The sequence below is a fragment of the Bactrocera neohumeralis genome, unplaced genomic scaffold (genome assembly GCF_024586455.1).
Source record: "Bactrocera neohumeralis isolate Rockhampton unplaced genomic scaffold, APGP_CSIRO_Bneo_wtdbg2-racon-allhic-juicebox.fasta_v2 cluster10, whole genome shotgun sequence".
Taxonomy (NCBI): Eukaryota; Metazoa; Arthropoda; class Insecta; order Diptera; family Tephritidae; genus Bactrocera; species Bactrocera neohumeralis.
This window is the reverse complement of record NW_026089623.1, coordinates 1,517,510-1,536,674: the sequence shown is the minus strand read 5'-3', so window position 1 is coordinate 1,536,674 and position 19,165 is coordinate 1,517,510. Positions and strand designations below refer to the sequence as shown.

The 19,165-nt window shown below is 36.4% G+C and overlaps 1 long non-coding RNA gene across 1 annotated transcript in view; it reads right to left on the bottom strand.

Annotated features, from left to right (window-relative positions):
• Window positions 1-15,682, bottom strand: part of LOC126765000 (uncharacterized) — a 55,100-nt gene extending 39,418 nt beyond the window's left edge. Inside the window, exon 1 of the long non-coding RNA XR_007668217.1 lies at window positions 15,449-15,682. This is a non-coding gene — a long non-coding RNA (uncharacterized LOC126765000). The remainder of the gene's footprint in view (window positions 1-15,448) is intronic.
• Window positions 15,683-19,165: the final 3,483 nt, after the last annotated feature.

Here is a 19,165-nt window from a genome sequence, read left to right as displayed (position 1 = left end):
AAAAGGAGACCCCACAATCTGCGCCAACTACCGTGGGATTAGCCTCCTCAACATCGCATATAAGGTTCTAACGAGCGTATTGTGTGAAAGATTAAAGCCCACCGTCAACAAACTGATTGGACCTTATCAGTGTGGCTTTAGACCTGGCAAATCAACAACCGACCAGATATTCATCATGCGCCAAATCTTGGAAAAGACCCGTGAAAGGAGAATCGACACACACCACCTCTTCGTCGATTTCAAAGCTGCTTTCGATGTCTGAATTTGGTATCCCCGCAAAACTAATACGGCTGTGTAAACTGACGTTGAGTAACACCAAAAGCTCCGTCAGGATCGGGAAGGACTTCTCCGAGCCGTTCGATACCAAACGAGGTTTCAGACAAGGCGATTCCCTATCGTGCGACTTTTTCAACCTCTTCTATAAGAGTGTACAGCTGTTGGCGTATGCCGATGATATTGATATAATCGGCCTCAACACCCGCGCCGTTAGTTCTGCTTTCTCCAGGCTGGACAAGGAAGCACAGAAAATGGGTCTGGCAGTGAACGAGGGCAAGACGAAATATCTCCTGTCATTAAACAAACAGTCGTCGCATTCGCGACGTGAGAGCGTCACTGTTGACAGTCATAACTTTGAAGTCGTAGATAATTTCGTCTATCTTGGAACCAGCGTAAACACCACCAACAATGTCAGCCTAGAAATCCAACGCAGGATAACTCTTGCCAACAGGTGCTACTTCGGACTGAGTAGGCAATTGAGAAGCAAAGTCCTCTCTCGACAAACAAAAACCAAACTCTATAAGTCACTTATAATTCCCGTCCTGCTGTATGGTGCAGAGTCTTGGACGATGTCAACAACGGATGAGTCGACGTTGCGAGTTTTCGAGAGAAAAGTTCTGCGAAAGATTTATGGTCCTTTGCGCGTTAGCCACGGCGAATACCGCATTCGATGGAACGATGAGCTGTACGAGGTATACGACGACATCGACATAGTTCAGCGAATTAAAAGACAGCGGCTACGCTGGCTAGGTCATGTTGTCCGGATGGACGAAAACACTCCAGCTCTGAAAATATTCGACGCAGTACCCGCCGGGAGAAGCAGAGGAAGAGGAAGACCTCCACTCCGTTGGAAGGACCAAGTGGAGAAGGACCTGGCTTCGCTTGGAATATCCAATTGGCGCCACGTAGCGAAAAGAAGAAACGACTGGCGCGCTGTTGTTAACTCGGCTATAATCGCTTAAGCGGTTTCTACGCCAATTAAGAAGAAGAAGAAGAAGGAAAGTGGTGTAACCTCAAAATTGCATTATAAATTAGTGACAAAAATATAATACTCTTTTGAGTGAGCATTTTCGTAACTCTTCCGTCAATTTTATCGTAGCTTGGTGTCTTTTTTTGGTTCAGTTTGGCGAATTCTTCTTTAATTTCAGAAACAGTTATTTTACGAATTGGAAGACACATTTGACAAGGTACATCCAGGAACTGTATTATTTCAGTATCTTCAGGTGCAAGGTTTGAATTTGGTTGAAACGTTGAGTATAAATGTTGTGCAAATGCTTCAACCTTATCTATGGCAGTTTTACACCAATCTCCGTTAGGTTCCAGACTTTTAAGAAACTCTGCAGTTGCTTCATTTCTTATTTCATGTAAACGTTTTTTAAGTTGGTTAGATGCTGTATTGTACCTTGTTTTATCTAATGGACACCTACTGGTTTGCCAAATTTTCCGAAGCTTTCGCTTGTTACTTATAAGGTTCCTAAGCTCAGCTGATATAAAAACAGTATTCGCTACCATAGTTTTGGCTGGTGCAGTACTCCTCATACCTCCTTCGTGAATGATGTTTGTAAATGTTTCCACAGCCGTATTCACTTCTAAATCAGTTTTGAGAGAAATATTTGTATTTAGTTTGGCATCTATCCAATCTTGAAATAGCAAAATATTTGTCCTAGGTGTGACAATTTTATATTTATTTGAGAGTGCTGGAAGAGCAGCGCCATAAGTAATTATAATAGGCGAATGGTCTGAGCTTAGGTCAAAGTTGTCAGAAATATCCCAATGATGTCGTGATACTCCAAAATAAACTGCAAAATCCAAAATATCTGGTATTTTACGGGGGTCTGATGGCCAATACGTTGGTTTCCCCGTAGATATTGTTGAAAAATTGTTGGTATTTATACATTTATACAACTCTCTTCCCTTGGGATTTGCCAATCTTGATCCCCACCAAGGATGCTTGGCATTATAATCACCGCCAGCAATAAACTTGCAGCCAAGTTTTCTAAAAAAATTGCAATAGTCTTGTTCTTTGAAACAAAATCGTGGTGGAAAATACACTGAGCACACATTAATATTAAATGACATGCATTTAACATTAATGCAAGCGGCCTATATAGCGTTTTCATTTATTATTTCCACGATATTATATTTAAGCCCGCTTTTTATTAATATCGCAGAGCCACCATGAGCTCTATTATCTGGATGATTTGCAACAATTACTTGTAGATCATATCCATGAATTTTAAAGTGTGACCTATTTGTAAAATGAGTTTCTGATATCAAAAATATATCAATGTAATTAGATTTGAGGAAAATTTTTACTTCTTCTGTGTGGTTGGAAAGCCCATTCGCATTCCATATAGCAATTCGAATATCTACTTGCATATTTTTGATATTAACAGAGATATCATATTGAGGAGATTGTTTGTTAATTCAAATTGTTTTGCTAATAAAGCCTAGATTCTTTCGAATGGATCCTCGTTACTTAAATTTCTATTTTCGCGTAGTATCTGTGCATAAGTTGGGCAGCTACTCCAATTGTTAAAATCATTTGTCCCGTAAGAAGTGGAAACATTATGCTCCTGAGGAGCTTTACTTGATTGCTGACTAAAGAAACGACTATTAGGCTTCTGCTTTGCAACTAATTCTTGATAAATTTTGCAGCCCTTATAGCTAGCAGCGTGATCTTGTAAGCAATTAACACATTTGGCAGGTAAATCCTTGTCTTTCTGACACTCTGTGGTTGGATGGCACATAGAACATTTAACGCATCTAAATGTCTTTGTACAATACATCACAATACATCTTGGTATGTCCATATTCCTGACATCGAAAGCATTTTACTATATCAGTTACTTTCCTGGGAGGCTCTACTTTAATAACTGCATTGCTTAAGTATTTCAAATTATATATTTCCGCATTGTTATTGTTCGGTTCAAGATCAATAAAAAATATATTTAATGGATGCTTAGTAATGCGACTCCTAATATTGCTAATATTCCTTAAGCTATGTCTTAACTCTTCAATTTCACTTTTAATTGAGTCAATTGGTGTAGAGAAATGTAGATTCTTAACTACAACTCTAAAAGAACGCTCTTGTTTTAACTGATATGTATGAAATAAAACCTCGTCTTTCTTAAGTGTTGTTATAAACTTTCTATAAGTATCCACGGATTTAATCATAACGCGTATTTGACCATCGCGTTGTGACTTATATGTAAAATCTTCTTTGGAAACAGTTTTCGATATGTAATTTAGCATACCCTTAATATCATTAACGTTAGCCAGTATTATTGGCGGAGGCTTCGGAGTCGTATTTCGCTCAGTTGATTCATCTTTGTCTTTTTGTGTTTTCTTTTCAGCACTTCCAGTCTCCTCTTTATCCTCTGTCTCCACTCTGCTTTCAAGAATCGCAAACCGATTTGAATTCTTGGACGTTGCAGGTGTTGGGTCTAACAATAGTTTTTTCTTTGAATCGTTTGGTGAGCTGTAAATAGGCCGTTTGTTTGTCTTTTTTGTCCCAATCCTTTGCCAGTCCATAACAGCTTCAATACCGCCGTCACTACTCATGATGCAAATTTTAGCACATATGCACCAGGTAGGCAGATGTACTGATAACGAAGGTTTCTTTGTTCACTTATGTTATTGGTGCTTTTTATTGCGCTAAAGTGAAAATAAATTAATTTAATATATTTTTACTATTAATTCTTTTTAGAAATATTTTATTTTTCTTTGACAATTCTAATCCAGTCGACTCGATAAAATGTACGTTAAAGTTGAGACAGAACGACTTAATTACATCCGATATAATCAGTCGAAGTTGCGATCTGAAGAGTATATTCACTTAAGAGATGCAATGAATCGTGATGCGGATATTACAGATATTGGTCGACTCTATATTTTGCCATCGACATACATTGGCAGTCCTAGACACATGCATGAGTACTCCCAGGATGCGATGACTTACGTGTGCAATTATGGACGGCCGGATTTGTTTGTTACATTTACTTGCAATCAAAAATGGCCAGACATTACGAATCTATTGCATCCCAGTCAATCACCAAGCGATCGCCACGACGTTACAGCACGCGTGTTTAAACAAAAACTCAGATGTTTGATGGACTTTATTACGAAACAACGTGTATATGGCACTGTTCGATGCTGGATGTACTCAGTGGGGTGGCAGAAGAGAGGTTTGCCCCACGCACACATTTTTCTTTGGATGGTGGAGAAAATTACATCTGACCAAATTGATGACATCATTTCCGCCGAAATTCCTGATGTTGAAATAGATCCAGAGTTGCACGAAGTGGTGATGGCCAACATGGTTCATGGGCCATGCGGAGAACACGATCCATCTTCGGTTTGTATGTCGGACAGTAAATGCAAAAAACGCTATCCCCGTGCTTTTATTTCGGAAACTCAAACTGGAAACGACGGATACCCTCTCTATCGGTGTCGCTCACCCGCTGACAATGGCAGAACATTCATCACTCAATTGAAAGGAAAGAATTTCGTGGTTGATAACACATGGATCGTTCCATATTCGCCAATTTTGTCTAAGGCATTCAAAACACATATAAATGTTGAGTATTGCAGTTCAATAAAATCAATTAAGTATGTTTGCAAATATGTCACCAAAGGAAGCGATATGGCGGCTATTGGCGTTGAACGAGATAGAATTAGGAAATTTCAAATGGGCAGATATGTAAACTGCAATGAAGCAATCTGGAGAATATTTTCATTTGCAATTCATGAACGCCATCCTACTGTTGTGCATCTGGCAGCTCATTTGGAGAATGGCCAGCGAGTTTATTTCAACGCAGAGAACATAGTACAGGGAACGAAATACCACCAGCAACCACTTTAACAAGTTCTTTGCAACTTGCGCCAGTGATCCGTTCGCGAGAACATTGTTTTACTCGGAGATGCCTCGGTATTATACATGGAATGCATCGTCGAAGAAATGTTTGCGCAGGAAGAACGGCCATCCGGTAGATGGTTATCCAGGTGTTTTTTCAACTGATGCATTGGGAAGAATTTACACAATCCATCCAAAGAACGATGATTGCTTTTACCTACGTTTGCTTTTGATTAATGTTCGCGGTTCAACTTCATTTGAATCATTGAGGACTGTAGATGGTACCATTTGTGCAACATTTCGAGAAGCATGTCAACAATTGCAATTGCTTGAACACGACAGTCACTGGAATCAAACGCTAGCGGATGCAATAGCTTCTTCACCAGCCACTGCAGTTCGTACACTTTTCGCTATTATAATTTCGAAATGTCAGTCTTCAAACCCGCGCCTATTATGGGATACGTACAAAGATGACATGGTAGAAGATATTATGCATCGCCTGCGATTAGTGACGAGAAATGTCGACTTACAAATGAACGCTGACATCTACAATGAAGCATTAGTCCTTATTGAAGATTTATGTTTACTTATGAGTGGAAAACTATTGATTGAAGTTAATATGCCGGCACCAAGTCGTCAAACAAGGGATTTAGTGAGTCGCGAATTGGAACGCGAGCGTGCTTACGATATAACTCACTTGCAACAGCAAGTACAAACAAATGTTCCACTGTTGAATGAACAGCAAAGCAGTGCGTACAATCAGCTAATAAATGCTGTAGATAGTGGAAACGGTGGCATATTTTTCCTCGATGCGCCCGGCGGGACTGGCAAATCGTTCCTATTGTCTTTAATACTAGCAGCAATACGTGGTCAAGGAGGTATTGCATTAGCTTTTGCATCTACCGGGATTGCTGCAACACTGTTAGAAGGTGGAAGAACGGCACATTCAGCATTAAAGCTTCCATTAAACTTGCAAATACACGAAAGTCCTGTTTGCAATATTTCAAAGCAATCAGCAAATGCCACAAGTTTTAAAAAAATGTAAGTTAATCATATGGGATGAATGCACAATGACCCACAAACGATCATTAGAAGCACTCGACCGAACACTGAGAGATTTGTGCAACAATAATCGTTGCTTTGGAGGAGTGATGATATTGCTGTCGGCCGACTTTAGACAAACACTTCCCGTGATTCCAAAATCAACAGCGGCGGATGAGCTAAACGCATGTCTGAAGTCATCGCATTTGTAGAGGTTTGTTAAAACCATTTCATTGACCATGAATATGTGAGTTTTGCTGCAAAACGATAGAACTGCGGAGGTTTTTTCAAAAGAGCTGCTGCGAATCGGAAATGGACTACTTCCGATAGATCCTTGCAGTGGATTAATATCGATTCCAACTACGATTTTCCAATTATGGTAACTACGATTGGTTAAGCACGCGCGCAATTTTAGCAGCAAAAAATATGAATGTCAACGACTTCTATTGGACAATTCAAAATCAAATTCCGGGAGATCTGCGGTCATATAAATCAATCGATCGCGTTGAAAATGAAGACGAGGTAGTAAATTACCCAGTGGAGTTCATAAACTCTTTGATGCCGCCTGGAATGCCGCCTCATAATTTGCGTCTCAAATTTGGGTCTGTAGTTATTATGCTACGGAATCTTCATGCTCCCAAACTGTGCAATGGTACTCGACTGATTGTGACCAAGCTAATGGACAATTTAATAGTGGCAAGCATTTTGAAAGGCCCGTTCAAGGGAGAGGAATGCTTACTTCCCCGAATTCCATTAACTTCAACAGATTTACCATTCTAATTCAGACGTTTGCAGTTCCCATTGAAACTTGCATTTGCGATGACAATAAACAAGTCACAAGGGCAGTCGCTGGAAGTATGCGGCATAAATTTAGAAATGTCTTGCTTTTCACATGGCCAGCTCTATGTGGCGTGTTCCCGTGTTGGAAAACCTTCCTCACTGTTTATTTACGCCGCGGAACAGAAAACCAAAAATATCGTGTACCGTGCAACCCTAAACTAAATATGTACTAAAATTATATATTTTCGAGACTCGATTAAAACTAATAAAATTGAATGAGAATAGTGCAAACTTAATTTTATTAAATTGTCAACAAATCCTGGACGCGATGTGTCAGCATCATTGAAAAGAGTAGCATTTTTCAAGCAATTAAATTCAAAAAGCATTAATGTACCCTCGAAAAAAATGTTTATCAGGCAGGTTCTGGCAATTCACTTCCGAGTAAAATTTGTAAAAATTTTGTCAAATTAGGTACAGAAGGTATTTTCCACAAAATTTCACTCGGAAGTAAATTGCAGAACCTGCCTGTATATCATGTTTTTTTATTTAAATTTTTTATCAAAAACAGTTCAAAAAACTCAGCAATAATTTTTTCTTCACTATTTTTCAATATTGGGAATTTGTCAAGGACAAAAAAGGCGGTATTTAAAGTATACACAATGAAATTAGGAAAAATCGTTCATATTCTATTAACACCAATACCGATGTAATTTTTGAAATGAAAACAAAAAAATCTATTTTGGGCAGAACGAAGTTTGCCGGGTCAGCTAGTATTCTTATATATTTTTTAAAGAGATTTAAGCAAAAAAAACAAAAATTGATTATTCAGAATTTATTGATCTTATAAAATATGAATTGGCAAACGAAAAGTGATAAATATAAAAATAAAATTGAGAAAAATAAAAGTTGGAATAACTTATTAACGAAATACAAAGAAATAGATAAAAGTGCTACATTAGAAATAAATTCGAAGAAATCTTCCGCTTACCTGCCGCACATGTTAACTCTGTGCAGAACGAACGCAAAATGGATTTGTGTGTCGTGTATGGGCAAACGAATTCATACCGATCGAACGCACTTGTGTGCTCGTGTATGGGCACTTTTAGTCACAGTTCATAACTAACTGGCATCACGCTGGAACACTTCTGCTTATTTCCGGCAGGAATCTGTTGAATTCGCCTATGCTATGCTCTATTGCCACAGCCCAGTGCACAATGAAAGGGTAGTTCCAGGTAAGTAGGCGACTCGAAATAGTATGGAACCTAATCTATTCTTTGTTAATCATTACGCCTGGATAAGGGCATAGCAAATGGAAGTTCGGATAGTTAAGACTAAACACAAAGAAATAATTTGCGAAGAAGTGAGAGTTTGATAATATTTCCTTTCTAAATAATTTCTCACAATTTACATATTTGCTGGCGGACGGAGAAAGAGTAATAGTAAAAGATTGAAATGAGGTGCCATCAGTAGAGCTTGACCACGGTTTTCGATGTTAATCATGCCTTGTGAATTTCTAAAAACTGTGGTCACCCTTCTACGGAAAGTTTTCGATGCGTTTTCATTCCAACATCAAAACTGACCAAATGTCGATATAGCAGAGCATTTCTAAAACTGTCGTCAATATTTGATGTCAGATGATTGAGGATGATTCTGGAATTTTTTACTTTTTAATGGGGCGCCTTACCCATACGTTTACAAAAGATATACAAGACTCTGTGAAGCGATCTCCTTCGTTCAAAGACAGGCGATACCACGATATTTAGCTCCACGCAATAATTACGCATGTAACTTCCCTTAAAAAACATTCCGCTTCCGCAATTAAGTGATGTCGTACGAAATATTTATTTATGGCTATCCAGAGCAAGAAATGTGGTAGAAAATGTGTTCAAATTAATTACAAATTAATACGCAAGCCAAAGACACAAATGGCATTACTGATCCAGGTATTTGACGAATGGAGTTGGAAGAAAAGGGAATGCATCAATCAGTTCGACCAAGCAGTGTTTTAGGTAGGCCAGCAGACAGCGCGTGTCCGTGAAAGTTTTATGGATTTATTTTCCTGACTTCTGAGTTATCTTACTTAAATTCAGTGGGCGTGTTTCCCTCCTAACGATACATCGTTGCAGAAAAAGTAGATAAATTTGGTTGAATGCTTGTCCTAGCCTTCATACATATAACTAATATAAGGATTTTCAAACATCTGGTTGACTTTATTCCTTATAAATGGTTGATGATTGCTGAGGAACCTTTATGAAACTCAGAGAGAATCTGTTTCTCTTAATATGGGTAGTAATGCGAAAAATAAGTCAAATCGAGTAAATTCTACACCTATCTGCCATATACCTAATAAAATATTTTCAAACTTTCGGTTGGTCTTATACTGTATATATGGTCAATATGTAAGACATCTTAGCAAAATTAACTGAACGTGTAATATTGTAAGGTCGTCATTTTGATAGCCGTTCTTGGATACGTTTTGGTTCTCTTCGATTTTTGCTTATTCCAAAAAATGGATAAAAAATCTGTATAAAACTATGTGTAAGAAACAAAACTAAGTCCGCGGACGCATTCCGAATGTTGACTATGGCATACAATATATACAAAAGTAAAGTGTATGCTCCCGAGCACGTCAAGAAAAGATGAAAATATTAATTAAGTAAAGAAAATAGTATTAGCAAATTAAGGATAGGAAAAAAACGCTGAGGAATGAAGGTGATTACTTTGCAGGGGACAAAATAGATATTTATGAGTAAATAAAGACGTTCTTAAGAAATAAAAATATCGTTATACTATTTTCTGAACAAACCTTGCAACACTTTCAACTAAGGTGATGTTATGAGTAGAATTCTGGATGTCTATCCGCCCGTGCGATAACTTGAGTAAAAATTTAGATACATTCATGAAATTGGCACAAATTTTCAAAGCCACTTAAAAGAGTTGGTATTGCAATTAAATCCGTAAGTTAACTTTCGTTATTTTTTAAAAATTGAAAACAACAGATGGCCCTTTTTAATGCGATTCCTTGTGCCAAATTAAAATTTTGTTTATATTAAATAGCAGTTTAGTCGATCTTCGGCCGAACTTCTTATGGTGCTTGGGAATTCTTGTGAATGTGAATATGAAATAACCGCTAGACACATGTAAATACAGAAACAATTTCACGAAGCATGTAAGTGATTAGGTATAATGCTATTAGTTCGTAAATATTTATTTACTTACATACATACATTATAATTTACTACGTTCAATACGAATACCAAGAAATGCTTATCAAAGCGTTTAATTGTTTTAAATTTTTTAAGGCATGGATGTTATATTTCCCGCTGTACTACAAAACGGTGTAGATTTACTGATCGTTTCTAGTATTTATAGTTCTTGTGACCGTTTAGGCTACACGCCAAACAGATGTCACGAGCCCAAATTTATCTTTATACTGAAACCGGGAAAGAAAAACTACTAACTACTTGCTAAAATTTTCGAGACCGGCCTAGCTAAGTCTTATCTTGATCAACGAATTATTATTTCTTCTTGACAATGAGAATTTCAAGGTGTCCTCTGTTTAGGGTTGAAACTTATTTGCATATCTCGGCGGATGTAAAAGGGCCTTGAGATCTCCGCCGGTTTGGCGGAGGGCCACGGACTAACTGTTAATCTTGAGAAAACTAAAATATGTCTCAAGTGATGTTTGAAGCAATGCTTACGGCCAGCCGGTTTATAACAAAACATAACAAAAGGTGCCAGGTGGACTTCTGCTTTAAGCAGCAAGTCCACAAACATTCTAGTGGATAGGCAAGCGCCAATTAAGGTCATCAGTAGTGCCAATACAAAATCGAATTGCGTGAGATTATGCAAGAAGACAATTAATAGACTTTCAGCAAGAAACACATCATCAATAATATCATCAGAATACCTGGGCATATAGAAATAAAAGGAAATGAAAAGGCAGACGAGCTAAGCTGCCTCAGGCCATTCCACTCCTACCCTAGAACACCTCAGGTCTTCGAAAACAAGCAATTCAGGTCATAACACAAAGCTACTTTGGGGAAATGTTGCTGGAGGACAGACTAAATATATCCCACTCTTATGCAAAACGGAGGTTGGCAACATTGTAAGGGTCATCACAGGTCACCAACCCTTTAGATCCCATCTTCAAACAAAAGGGAAAAATGGATTCGGTGGAATCCAAGGCATGCGCCATCCATCTTTTACACATAAGCTTTTCGAAATATTCTGTCAAAATGACCTAAAAGATTAATTAATGAAATGGAAAACAAACAGTTTTCACAATTTTTCTTCCGGAAAAGCAGGAAATGCCTCATTTTATGTGAGGATTTTAAAGAGACTGTAACCAAATTGCCTTTTTGCGATGAAAATAGATTAACTTTACAGTATTTGAAATAATTGTACTTATTTTCTTCACAACTACATATGTATTTATTGTTGAAATTTTTTTTTGAAATATTTAATGCCTATGAAACAAAGCTAGTATTTGAGTTTACTACTTTGCCATATGTGTCATCAACGTAGTAAACATAATACCATGATACCTTTACTATGGTATTGTTACTACTTTAACTTTACTTTAACAAAATTAAAGTAACGCACGCTTTTGTGAAAGTGTGTGAAACCGGTCTACGAATTACCCCAAATACCCTATACTACAAGGTGTGTTCCAAAGTAAATAGGACTTAAAAAAACAGAACAAATGGTTTTCTCGGCAAAATCAATTTACTATATTCACAATAGTCTCCTTCTGCTTCTATAGCTTTTTTCGCAGTCCAAAAGCATCTCGAACGAGTGTTTTAGCTCGTTGGCCGGTATGACCGCCAGTATGCCGGTGCAAGCCTTTTGAATGGCCTCTACGTCTGCATAACGCTTTCCTTTCATGGGCAAATGCATTTTTCCGAAAAGGAAGAAGTCGCACGGTGCCATATCAGGTGAATACGGAGAGTAGTTAATGGTTAAAACGTATTTTTTGGTCTAATAATCGGTCCCAAGCGTCGATCGAATGTTGGATTCTGAGCAATTTTTGGTTGTCAGTCAATTTATGCGGAACAAACCGTGCACACACCTTTCGTAAGCCCAAATGTTCGGTCAAAATGCGATAAATCGATGTTTTAGAGATGTTCAATTCCATTTCCATGAATTTCAATGATGATTTCGGCTGATTTTTGATGAATTCACGCACAGTTTCGATGGAATTTCCTGAGATCACGGATTTTGATTGACATGTTGATCGTCATTTACAAGTATGCCCTCACGATCACTTTGACGTTAACCACTTGTGCACTCTGCTGTGGGGCAATCATCGCCATAAACTTGTTTCATCAATTGAAACGTTTCGGTAAAAGTTTTACCAATTTTAAATCAAAATTTAATGTTGGCTCTTTGTTCGAAGCTCATTTTCGTACCGGTAGCACAAACATATTGATACTTAAAACGTAATAACTTAACTTCCAACTGATGAAATGTCATGAAATTCTCACTGGACAATCTATGAAGATAGCAGACTCTAACGCACCAGTCGAAATATAGATGTCGCCACCAGGGGGCGCTAGATTAAAAAAGTTCTGTTTACTTTGGACGCACCTTGTTTATATATTGATTTTCGTTATTTTAAAAGACTTTGTTTCGAATATATCAGTCAATGTGTAAGAACTTTTTATAAAATTGCTGACTGATGCATTTTTAAGTATACTTGAGTAATGTCAAAAGTTAATGTAATCAGTCAAAAGTTGATGCAATCAGTCCATATCTTCCCTGGCCTCAAAATACGCGAGGTACTGATTGCCACACATTTTGACTTTACAAATGATTTTAAATCGTGTATGTACGTTGGTCAAAATATGAGACAATTTAATCGTGAATATATCATGGCAAAGGTGAGCCGATGGTGCAGACCGAATTCCCTCCGACCGGCCAAACCGTCAATAAGGAATACTATTTGAGTGTTATGAATGGTTTGCGCGAAGCTAACCGTAAAAAGAGACCTGAATTATAGGCGGACAACTCTGCATTGATTCTTCGTGAGTCTTTCACCAAATTTTTAAAAACTATAGTGGCGCAACCACTGTATTTACCTGGTTTAGACCCGTGAGACTTCCGTCCATTCAGCAAACTCAAACGACCGCTCCGGGGAAAACGTTTTGAGTCAATTGAAGACATCCAACGTGAATCTCTACGTGCATTGAAGGTTATTCCGGAAATTGGAAATTATTCCGGGGCCAAGGCATATTACTTTGAAGGGGATCACATAGATTTTGAGGAATAAATTAGGAAATCTAAAATTATGAACAAAGTCGTACTATTTTATATTTTTGATCTTGGCAAGTTGCAAGAGTTCGGTTACTCCCGAACTTAGCCTTTCCTGATTTGTTTAATATAAAGTTTGGTTGACACCTGTAGGACTTTTCCCGGCTTTCATTTTTGTACGTTCCGAGAGTATAAAAGTCGAACTTACTTGTTTAAAGATCATCTGTTTATAATTATACTAATTAATTAATAGTATTAAAGGAATATTGTTTTTTTATATTTTTTTTTAATGCATTGTTATCGTATTGTTTCTTATTATTATTTCATTTCGTATAATGAGTGATATAGGCCTTTGCCTGGAATGAGCACCAAAACTATCTTCGGTAACGCGTCCTTTTGCCCCGTGATTGGTGTGGAATACTACTGTGAGAAAATTGAAAGGTGAATTTTTAATTTATACTTCGCGTGTTTTTCGTATCAGTAAATTTTTTTTGAAGTTATACTTCTTATACGAGTTCGGAAAAGGTTGCGATAGATTCAGGTTGCGCAACCTTGCTCAATATGAATCTACGCAACCTTGTCTGCGAAGATGTTCGAGCAGCAAGCGAAGCGGTGACAATCGGCGATCGCTTGTTCGTTTCTTTCGGCACAGCTCGGCTTTTCTACCAACAACACAATGTTGCCATGCTTATGCTGTGTTTGTTTTTGTAGAACAATGTTTCAATTTTTGGTTGGTGACATATTCACATGTGTGCGCATATGTATGTTTGTATGCTTGTGCATTATTGAAGTTATGCTTCTTTTTCTTTCGTTTGTCTACCATTTCTGCGAATTCTCAACTATTTTGCGTATCTTTTGGTTGAAATGCTCTGCGTTGGCCGTTGAAAAGTTAAGACTCTACTTCTCAGGATCATTCATTTCTTCAAAGAAATTAATGACCTTTAGAAATATGCATATTTGCATTATTTCGTTGTCATTTCCATATTCGTAGCAATAGAAGTTCTATGGCATAAGTAAAGTAATGGCCGCCAATTGTCACCCCTTGCCGCTGTAGCAGCTTCGCCTACAAACATGCGTAAATATGTATGTATGAATATGTACGTATGAATATGTACGTATGATCGTGAATACATATCATCGCATATTTTTGCGAGAAGCACCAGAAAGTTGTGCAATTTATGATTTTTAGCTTTTGCCATCGTCGCGAAAAGACGACTTGTTGGCAAAGGCATGCTCGGGGAGATAATAAATTATAATAAATTTATAAAATGTGAATTTAAGTTTTCTAGTTTTCTTTCATACAAAATGATATGCATTTCTTGGAATGTCACTAAGAAGTACATATAACTTCATCCGCGCGTAGGGACTCCACGCACCTTTTTTTTCTGTAAGTTGGTAGTACTGTTAGTTACATCTATGCTGAATTTCACGTCAAAATATTCTTTAGTATTTGAGGTACGCGTCGTTTTTAGATTCTCTAAAAGTGATTATGATATTGAACAAAGTAGTCCGATAATGCACAATCTCATACTGCATTGCCTATTCGTGATAATTGTGAAGGTATCACAAGATTTGTAGAGCCTCATTTTAGTGGTGTAATCTTACTTCACTGAAATACTTATTTGTGAACGAGTTTTTTTTCTACAAAAACAATAATGTGTTTGATTTGGAAACTCAGAAATAATTGCGCAATAATGCGCATATCCGTGAAACAGTCTTTAACTGAAGCTGTGACCCACAATTACTAAATACGAGTATGCGTAATACAAACAGTAGTCATGCTTACGCGCAAACATGAACATATGCGTCTACGTACATATAAGTAATTTATATAAATACGTAGATATACTTACATATGTATAATTAAGTACATTTTTATATACATACATATGTAAGTACCTATTTTTAAACAAATCGGATCAACTTTTGACTTATACCCCAAGATTACTAAATCATTTGACCCCATATCTTTTGTCACTTTGAAAAGCACTTCTCCTTCAATTTTCTTTTTTGTAAGGAACAGTTTGTTTTTATTTTAACAAGGCTGAATATTGTAACGCGTTGACCCTCCTTCTTTGCTAGTGCCCATAAATATTTTCGTAGTAAATTTTTAATCTTGTCCTTCTAATCTCCATATGTCGATTTCTTATATCAGTTGTAGCTGTCTGTCGTCTTTCCCCACTTTCATAAGTCAAACCACTGCAAAAGATGCCCATAACAACGTTTAAATTCGATTGAACTTACATATGTATGTACATACATGTGTGTATGTACATGCGTGTCTATGGATAGTGCACTAAACTGTCCGTAATTCACCGTCCTTGTAACGGTAAAAGACGCAAAAGTTTATGTTTTAAGCACTCCACCTCTCAATCTGCCTTAACTTTCACGACTTGGGTAATGCTATCCCCTTTCACTTTCCGTATTATTGGCAATTGAACTATAAAAGCCCCAAAGCAGCTTCCGATTGAGGGCGCAGTTTTTATTCAATAAAAAATTTGTTCCGCTCACAATGTACACTGCATTTCCGCCGGCGTAATGCTACAACGCCAATAACAACATAAAAAAGCAAGCGATTAAAAATAGAAGGGCGAACTTAAATCAGATAAAAAGATGTTCCTATGGTCTGCCTGACCATGTGTGACCATATATCTTAGATATTTTTTTCACGTTGTCATATCTGTATACATATATGTATAACTATATAAATTGATATTTTTTTTGCATTTCATATGACATTCCACACTCAATTACACACCATGATAGCGCTAGCACCGGCATTTGCCATAAATTTGCCAGCAAAATAATAAAATGCATCGTAAGTATAAAAAATGGTTTCAAAGTAAAAAACAAAAAATATTATGGGTTCTCTGTAAGCAAAGAGCGTGACAAAGGCGGGGAAAAGGGGACTCATAAGGTGCTCTAACGTTAATGTGGTTTTACCAAAAGTTTAATTTGGTCAATGTTCTTTCGAAGAAAAAGCTTTAGTTCAGAAATTCAAATACATGATAAAATAAGAAAAATATAAAAAATTATTGAAGAATACCTAAGTATATGTATATATTACACACACGTATATGATGTATTTTGCCGGTCTCACTTTTTTGCCAGTTTGATTATTTAATTTCGTTAAAGACAGAGAACTTAAAATTCGCATTTGTTTTAAAAACGGTGTTCCTATCTCCAAATGAGAAGGTAAAGCAAATTAACAGAATTTCAATGACGTAAATGCAAAATACCAATGGCGTGGGCCTGGTAATCAATATTTATATTTAGCCTTTTTATAGATAAGAGAAGAAGCATACTTTATTAGGAATAATATGTATATATGTACATATAATTTTGGAGCCTGTTACGAGTACCTTAATTGTCCATCAATAGGAGAATCTTTTTAAAAGTTTTTCATTTTAATAGAGCCCAGTTTGCACCAAAAGTAAGGTAAAATCAACATGCACACCAAAATACTACTTAAAAATGTTATTTTCTTTTTACTTAGTAAAAGTTAGTTGGGTTATATTTATTTGTACACCCCTTAAACCTTGCTCAAACTACGTCCAGAGACATTTAAAAATACTTTAATGAACTTTATATTATACGTCCCCAGCTTAAACAAATCACCAAATATATGTATCTTTTCACAAATAAAATTTTTTTCCTGAAGTTTAACTGGGCAGAAAAGCGTGAGACTAATTTTATAATTCAACTAGATTTTTACCCTACAGGACAATATTTATCTGGGAGGCCATCAACCTCTAAAACATTTCAACTGTACATATATGCAGAAAAAAGACAGTCTGACCAGTTGGGTTAGAAGTCCATACTAGTTTGTAAAGAATTTTATAACTAGTAGATTTGACCGAAGGGATGTGTATGTACCATACCATATGCAATCTTATGCCAGGCTTTAGTAATGCTTACAAGCATATGTGTACATGAACATACATACTTGTATGTATACTAGGGTGTGCCATTTTGAACCAACCTTTTTTTTCATGTGACATTTTTCGAATGTCAAGAATCGGAGCGAAAAATCGATTATTTTACGAGAAAACCCGATTCTCGAGTAGAATCGGAATCGAGTTTACCATCCCTACTGGCAGCCATCGCGTGCACATATGTATGTATAATAACCTCCGTACAATAACCACCATAAAAAAAATGATTTTTTTCCATCTAATTTATATGGAAAACAGAAAATTTGAAAGAGGCACCTCTTAATATTAATATTAAGAGCTCATCTTTTGAGTGACTTTTTTTTACACATTTCGAAAGTTTTGAGCCTGCTTTTCAGTTAAAACAAAAGGTTGCCTCAAAATGGCACACCCTAATGTATACTTATATATGTACATATTCCACTATATTTTATGCTAACAATAGCCCATGCTGTTCTGAATCACTTTACTTGAAGGGCTGGTCTTTCAGCATTTTTTGGACACTAGTGATTAGTGTTGTTGTTATCGTTTCCGTTTTTACATATCATTAACAGCATTCTGTTATTTGCTATTGCTGTGGTTGACATTTTTGCGGTCTATATAAGAAATTTAATGTTATTATGTGCGGAAAAGAAGTCTCATAAATATCATATGTTGTCCATATGTATGTATGTATGTTTATTTTGCGCTTTTATAGGTGTGTATTATGCAAAAAAGAAGATATTTATATGTAAAGAGGGATTTTATACCAGATGTTGATACCATTATATTTTTATACTCTTGCAACAAATTGCTACAGAGCACCTATCGGTTGTACGTATCACCTAAAACTAATCGAGATAGATATAGGGTTATATATATATTAATGATCAGGGTGTTGAAAATAGTAGAAATCCAGTTGACTGTCTGTCTGTCCGTCTGTCCATGCAAGCTGTAACTTGAGTAAAAATTGAGATATCTTGATGAAACTTGGTATGCAAGTTCCTTAGGACAAAAAAAAATCGAGTTCGTAGACGGACATAATCGGACCACTACCACGCCCACAAATCGCAATTAACCGAAAACATATAAAGTGGCTTAACTAAGCACTAAATTAAGATATAAAATTGTACAGGGCTGTTTTGGAATCCAAGACATAATTGCTTAGCTGTCAGAATTGCAAACCAATTCTGAAATTCAATGATGTCACAGAATCTGATTGGATTTTCGAATTTTCGAACACAAGCAAAACCAATATTCGAATAAGCTGTTTACTAATGTGACAAAACCTGCAAATGAATACATTTGGAAGCAATCCTATTAAAGTTTTTAATGAGTTCCGAATTAAAGAAAGATTTTAAGAGATAACATTTATCGAATGAATAAAGACGCATTTGGATGTTAAATTATGTTTATTACGTCTTGTAAATCTTCTTTAAGGGGAAACCTGCTTTAAAAGCTTCAAAAAACTGTTTTTTTTTACTTAAATCTCTTTAAAAATTATTTAAATATAAAATAGAATATTTCTCCAAAGTTATAGATGATAATTCGAAATATTGTCGAAGCTAGAAGGGAAATTGTGACCGAGCGTCTAGCAGATATATGTATGAGCGCTTGGGCAGAAAAGCGAAAACTTTGGCACGCGATTTCTCGGTTTTTCAGTTCTACGAGTTTTCTTAATTGGCGGGCAGGAAAGAAAAAAACTATACGTCATATGGAATTGGGGCAAATCTTGGCATTAAATTATCTTAAAGGCATTTAAACTAAAAGAACTAAGAAAAGTTAAGTTTGAAAATATAGTACGTCAAAGTAAATTTTTTTTAGTCAAAAACCCATTTTTCTTAATTTTAGAATTTTTCATTTTTTTTAGTTTTATCAGTTTAACTTGAACATAAGTTATTAAAAACTATGAATCTCTTTGAATTTTTTGTTTCCGATATAAATCGCGACCTGCATCTTACCCGACATAAGTATGCATATGCGAAAAGCATCTGGCAATTGCTTCCCAAAGGCAAGCCTTTAAAGGTTTCGTATAAAAAAAATTTGCGGA